This window comes from Anolis carolinensis, chromosome 3 (genome assembly GCF_035594765.1).
Source record: "Anolis carolinensis isolate JA03-04 chromosome 3, rAnoCar3.1.pri, whole genome shotgun sequence".
Taxonomy (NCBI): domain Eukaryota; kingdom Metazoa; phylum Chordata; class Lepidosauria; order Squamata; family Dactyloidae; genus Anolis; species Anolis carolinensis.
The window spans coordinates 108,110,197-108,117,474 of NC_085843.1; the positions used below are offsets into that span (position 1 = coordinate 108,110,197).

At 42.0% G+C, this 7,278-nt stretch overlaps 1 long non-coding RNA gene across 1 annotated transcript; it reads right to left on the reverse strand.

The window, feature by feature from the left end:
• Positions 1 to 4,694: 4,694 nt before the first annotated feature.
• LOC134297533 (uncharacterized) lies at positions 4,695 to 6,238 on the reverse strand. Its single transcript, XR_010004302.1, has 2 exons — positions 5,942 to 6,238; positions 4,695 to 4,868 (listed from the first exon to the last, which is right to left on the reverse strand). It is a non-coding gene; the product is annotated as an uncharacterized LOC134297533 (long non-coding RNA).
• Between the last annotated feature and the right edge of the window lie 1,040 nt (positions 6,239 to 7,278).

Genomic DNA, 7,278 nt, shown 5'->3' on the forward strand with positions numbered 1-7,278 from the left:
TTTTAGACCAAAAGCGGGCAACAGCGACCGCATTGTCCGTAGCTTTAAACAGCTCCTCCTCTGTACATGAGGTAGGACATTGTGGGCAAGCATACATATGTGGAGTTGTTTGTTCTCCAGGTAGTGCCACCTTGCCAAGTTGTCTTTTGATCTGCCCACTCCACTTCTGAGTCTGTTCACGGTCTTCCAAGTTGCCCATTCTTGGTTTGTCCCTGGAGAAAGACCCTCATGGGGGGCCACCCAGTTAGAATTGCCTGGTTTAACTGCCCAGGGGGATACTCTTGCTATTGCTGGAGGAACATCAAGAGGAGTGGTGGTTCTCATGAAGCCCTTCCTTGATTTGAGTCTGGTGGGAGGAGGCTGATAGTCATGCAGTGGGTGGCTTTCACAATGTTCGACCTCATTTCTCTCACCATTAGCAGCAACTTCCCATTGCACGTCAGGAGGGGCAATGCCAGCTAACTTGTAAAGTTTATCAACAGATGTAGGTTTAAGGCATCCTGTGATTGTTCTGCATGTTTCGTTCAGTGCTATGTCCACCTGCTTCGCATGGGCAGACTTGTGCCAGACAGAACAGGCATACTCAGCAGTTGAGTAAGACAAGGACAGGGCTGATGTTTGGGTCTGCACCCTATGCACTGTCAGTAAGTTTCTGCAGGATGTTGTTGCGTGCAGCTACTTTGTGCTTGGTGTTCATGCAGTGTTTCCTATATGTTAGTGTTCAATCTAAGGTGACACCAAGGTATTTAGGATGGAAACAGTGTTCAAGCTCTTGGCCATCCCAAGTAACTTTCATTTTCCTGTTGGCTTCATGGTTACATAGGTAGAAAGCACACACTTGTGTCTTGGAAGGGTTAGGCTTCAGGTGGTTCTCTTTTAGTAGCTGGAGAGATCTTTCAAGACATTAGTGAGTTAGTTTTCAACTGTTTCAAAATCTTTTGCTTATGTTGTTAGGCCAAGGTCATCAGCATATCTAAAACTCTTTGTGAGTGGTGGTTGTGGCTGATTGTTCGTGAAGATGTTAAATAAGGTTGGTCCAAAAACACTGCCTTTGCCTCCTCCATCTACTTTTCCGGCCCTGAAACTCCACATAGAAATTGCGGTTTTCCAGGAGGGTCTGGACAATTTTTGTAAAGTCAAAGTCCCGGGTGATATGGTAGACTTTATGCAGCATTTTTCAATGTTGCACCATATCATAGGCTGCTATAAGGTCCACAAAATCTGTTCCCGTAATGCAGCCTTTCTCATAGCCTTCCTCGATATGCTCAGTCAGATGAAGAATTTGACCTGTACAGGTTTCCCTGTTCTGAAACCTGCTTGCTGTGCAAAAAGCTTGGGTTTGATAACAGGTCCTAATTGATTTAATAGAATCCTCTCATATACTTTATATAGATGACATAAGAGAGAGACTGGTCAGTAGCTCCTGGCATTACCGGGTTTTAAAATGCCAATGATCTTAGTTTTCCTTCATACTCTGGGAATCTGTTTGTGTACCAAGCATTGACTATAGAATTTCAAAAGCCAGTTTTCAGCTTTGGGCCCCAAGTGTTTGATTTGCTCCATCATTAAGTCATCTAGGCCAGGTGCTTTACCAGTTTTATATCGCTTGATGGCTTCTCTGAGTTCTTTCAGGTTTAGAGGAGAAGACAACTGGTGGGTTTCAAGTTCTGGCACCCTGTTGATTTTCAGCTTTACTCTAGTGTGGTTGGTTTTCCCATTCTGAATTAGCTGGTGAGCTATCTGGTCTGGTGTTACGTTTGCATGTCCATGGTTGACCAGAGGGTCACTATCCAGGCATCTCAGCAATTGCCAGGTTCTTCGGCTGCTCTTGGACATATCAAGATTCTCAAGCAGCTCTATCCAGCGGTCTTTCTTAGCATTAGCTAAGACTGTAGATAATTTTTGGCCTGCTGCTATAGTCTCATCACAGTATGGATTCTCTTAAAATAGTCTGAGATATTCCTGTAGCTGATGAAGCGATTTTTCATTTAGGCCTGGTAGGTAGCTTGTGCGACAGCCTCTAGGGATTGAGAGCCTTGAGGATCTTTTCACAGCTTCTACAAACAGGTCATAATTTTCTATAGAAGGTTCTATATCAGAAATAGCAGCTTCCAAGGTCTCTGTAAACTTTGTCCAGTTAGCTTTATTGAAATTATATCTTCTGTGGAATGGGACACTTTTTGGTCTTACAGCTGCATATGCTACACAGCATATTGGTCTGTGTTGTGTGTTAGGTATCGGGTTTAATACTCTTTTGATGCATTGGTGGATTATGCTTTCATTTACAAAAATCAGATCAGGGTTATAACCACGCTTCCATCGGCCGCTATTAAATGATGGTGGTAATTTAACTGTCATGAAGGAGGCACATTCATTAGAACTGCTTCACCATTTCTATCATCTTCATCATAGCCCCAGACACAGCTATGGCTATTGAAATCTCCCACAATAAAATGGGCTTAATGATTGTGGCGATTGGTTGGGGGCGTAAAATAGAAATCAGCCCCAAATGGTTTATAGAGTGATTATACGCTGCAACTATCAAGTTCCACAGATAAGATTTCAATGTTGTTCACTTCTGTGAGGGAAGTTGCAGAGATTGCTACACCAGATCGTACAAAAATGGCACTACCATATTGTCTGTGAGGTCATTCCACTGCCAGTTGCATTCCAAGAATTTTTGGTCTTCTCATTGTGATGTCTCTGTGTGTTTCCTGTATACATAAGATGTCACATGAAATGTCCTCAGATTTGGTGATCTAACACTTCTTATTTTTAAAGAAGGAATTCTAAGCACACAGCAACTGTAATGTACACCTTTTTGGAAGAAATTACAAAGATGCATTTTTAGTTGCTGCACATTACATTTGCTAGCAAATACTTTTTTGGTTTCAGAGTTTTGAAAATTAAGGTGCACATTAGATTCGATGGTGTACTAGATTTGAATAAATATGGTACTATGTCCATGGCAGGATTTCAGCTATAAAAAACCAGATATGCAAGTTCCCTCCTAATTCCAGATGCAAAAATGGATTGAACTGTTTGCTAATTCTCATTTCCACAATTCTAGTTAATACTTAGAGCATTTTCAGAATACACAGTTATAGCACTATGATTCTACTTTAACTGCCATGGCTACAATCCAATGGAATGACGGATTTTGTAGTGTTTGTGAAGCACTAGAGCTCTCTGGCAGAGAATTCTAAATCAATAGGCGAATAGCGTCTAGATCCAGGGAAGTCACGCTCCCCCTCTATTCTGCCTTGGTCAGACCACACCTGGAATACTGTGTCCAATTCTGGGCACCACAGTTGAAGGGAGATGTTGACAAGCTGGAAAGCGTCCAGAGGAGGGCAACTAAAATGATCAGAGGTCTGGAGAACAAGCCCTATGAGGAGAGGCTTAAAGAACTGGGCATGTTTAGCCTGCAGAAGAGAAGGCTGAGAGGAGACATGATAGCCATGTACAAATATGTGAGGGGAAGTCATAGGGAGGAGGGAGCAAGCTTGTTTTCTGCTGCCCTGCAGACTAGGACACGGAACAATGGCTTCAAACTACAGGAAAGGAGATTCCACCAGAACATTAGGAAGAACTTCCTCACAGTGAGGGCTGTTCGGCAGTGGAACTCTCTCCCCCGGACTGTGGTGGAGGCTCCTTCTTTGGAAGCTTTTAAACAGAGGCTGGATGGCCATCTGTCGGGGGTGCTATGAATGTGATTTCTTGCTTCTTGGCAGGGGGTTGGACTGGATGGCCCATGAGGTCTCTTCCAACTCTACTATTCTATGATTCTATGATTCTATGCTCCTCCCCAAATCCAAAACCCTAGGGCTCAATAGGATGGAGTCATGGAAGATAAAATGGGACCATATCACTATAATTATATTGTGTGAAAGGACCTGAGTGGGAGCAGCCTAATTTAGGCAGCCCAAGCTATTCTGTGTACACAGGGTTTTTTTTCTGCAGCACAAGGGTGATTCTAGGATTTAAGAGTTTGCCAGTGCCCCACTTTTGGCTTAATAGTGAGTAAACCTTTTCTGGAAGGCACCAGGTTGGAGAATACTGCACTGAGTGACGTAGATTTCAGTATGACTCATGCCTTATCATCCTTCTAATTAAATACATTATACATTGCTGCTGAGTCACCAATAAAAGTTTTCCCACAACAACTTAAAAAACATTTTGGAGAGTCAAAACATCAAGTGCTTCTGGAATTAAATCTGGATGGGCAAGAAGTAAGGACAACAAAGTTTCAAAATCTTTCATAATACCTGGTTCTATGCCTTGCTCCAGATATCATTTCACAAAATCCTTCTGCATGTTCCCACATCCCCTATCCTGAGACACTTTCACAGAGGTGAATTATAGACTCATCAAAGATCTTCCTGTTAATTAAACCATCACCTAGATACACATACAGATGTCATGTGTAAAATGATTTCTGTGCTCCCTGTTATAAGTATTCCAGTGCTTTGACAAGAAGACCCAAGAGTAAATAAACTATGTCTCTAAGACTGATTCACTTGTGGTTTTCAGTTGCTCATGCTTCCACCTGCCAACAGCAATTAGGAAACCACAATGCAGTTCATAGTTGATATTTCACCAAGCATCCGGTATACATGTGGCAAAGGATAAGAGAAATCCATATTTTTCCCCTACCAGAAGCCAGAAAAATCTAATAAATCGATTGCCTGATATTAACTGAACCACAGTAGTATTGGTAACCTACAGAAACTGAATACTCAAATGCTTCTTTTCTTCCATATATATCTTATTAAACCGTCTCTTCTGCCAGAAGTCTTCTTGTGCCCTGATATTTTGCCATTATATCAGGTGTCCAATTTCTTCACATTGTCATCAGGGCCCAGAATCTACCAAAACATAAGGTAGCTAGTTCAGTATCATCATGTTGAGATTGAATTGCATCTCCTCCCTGGATGACCAGCCAAGATGGACAGGGATCAAGAAAGCAGGTTGTTTTCCTTACTTGCCCCAGCAGCTTGTCCACATCAACAGTATTCACCAATTGAAACTGATACAGTGTAATCTCACTTATAGAGTTGCTAGACGCCTTGTTGCTGGCCTCTGCTCCAATGGAACTATATAAGTCAGCTCTTATGTGAGAAATTTTATCTTCAAATTATATAAAATGATATTTCTTGTGTAACTTGTAATGATTGTGTACTGTATCAATTCTTAAATATATGAAACTGTATCAAATATCTTATGAAGGCATCTACTTCCCCATGTGTCTCCTATTTACATAAGCTTCTGGGAATGGAGATAGCTGTGGCGCAGGCTGGTTAGTAGCCAGCTGCAATAAATCACTGTTTAATTGTCAGGTGCTCACTCTGACATGGGCTGGCCTCGAACTCATGACCTCTTGGTCATGAGTGTGAGGTCAGCCCGTGTCAGAGTGAGCACCTGACAATTAAAATAAAAAATAGCCCTGCTCGTTGTTGACCTAAGCAACCCAAAAGACAATTGCATCTCTCAAGAAGGAAAATTTAGGGACCGCTTATGCAGGGAGGCTAATTTAACTGATTTACAACACCGGATGAGGAAGTACTACATCAAAAAGTATTCATCGTCACAGTGGATGATGAAGCAGCAGCTCCTCCTATGGCCGGAATCAAGCATACCCTCACAAAGCCAGAAGCTGGGAAGTTAAATAGCCTCTGTGTCTGTCTGTCTGTCTGTCTGTCTGTCTGTCTGTCTGTCTGTTGTTTGTCTAATGACATTAAACGTTTGCCATATATTTGTACATTGTGATCCACCCTGAGTCCCCTTCAGGGTGAGAAGGGCAGAATATAAATACTTCAAATAAATAAATAAACAATTAGGAAGATCCCCCAGTGACCTTCCAAGCTAGATAATATCAGTTCCTTTGTGCATGTATGTGAGACAATCCCTTTATCACCAGAGCTCTGTTTAGAATGCTTACTGTTTAAATGTGACTGGAGGCTTATGGTTCCCATGGAAGAGAAGGCTAAAACAAACATGAATACATTAGCCTTCTGAAAGGGCAGCCAGGCCTCTAGTCATCCAGGATTACCACCTTTTGCTTTCCAGGTTTTACACCTTTGTCTTCTTGGAACTGGACACTTAAATCAATCAAGGACTCGTCTTCATACCCACAACATCCTCTTCAGCTTCACGTCCTCCAACGGACTAGGCCTTTAACCCTACCAATAATCAGCTGTTCTTCCTGCCATGTGGATCCCCTCCTTCCGTTTGTGACATCAGGGAAACCGCCAGCCAATCCCTGCATCAATCCTAGACAGCTTGTTTCTCAGCCAATCAGGAGGAGGCACTGGAAGTCTGAATAGCTGTCAAACGGGTATAAAATGTCTTGTATTTTACTGTACAGATCTGCTTGTACATTCTGAACAGTAACCTGGTACTTGCATCCCTTTTGCCCAAACTGTAATAAACCTCTATAGTTTGCCTTCAACCTGAAGTGTTTTGTTCTTTGTCCTGGCTGATCTGGTTTAGTGGAAGTTCATTGGGTATGGACCTTCTTATCTGGAGTCCTAGCTGAAATCACTACAGTCTCAGGGCTGAGACTTTCTTCTCCAGTCCTGAGAGCATATCTCATATCTCCACCCTTTTTCTAAGTTCCTTAATCTTCAAGTAGCACAGAACCATCAGGAGAGAGTGTTCAGTGTGAGGAAAAATACTGATCTGTCACAGGAATCATTGAACTATTTTGTGATTACTGCATGTTCCCTGCTCCTCCTGCTCTCTCAAATGGTTAAAGCCAGAGTACAATTTCCATTTGTGTTCGCAAAACAGTCATTGAAGGAGGAGAGAGATACTGAGATATTTTGAAAGCAGCAGCAAAAGAAGTATGGTAGAGGATGAATCTGGATTGTTCCTGAAAAACTGAGACCTTTGTAGGTTGAAGACCCCTGTGCTTCTCACCTGCTGCTTATTTGTCTTTCAGGATGCCTAATTCTTCCCTGTGGTTTCCCAGCTGTCCTTCCGGGGGCTGTTAGCTCACCCCTGCCCTTGGTAGCAAATTGTTATGTGCGTCATGTCATATGTGATTAAGTTTTTTCCTATGTGTTCTTGTGTGAATCATGAATCTGACTAACAAGAAGCCTTGATATTCAGATAAATAATTGAATATCACATAGATTATATAAGTTGATTTTTTTCCAAAGGGCAAAACCATGAGCTTTAAGCAAATAAGTACCATGTTTAAAACCTGTATTTGAAAGCACTGTCTACTGCAGAACATTTTGAATAATTATCAAGATTTCTTTTTTCTTTCAAAAG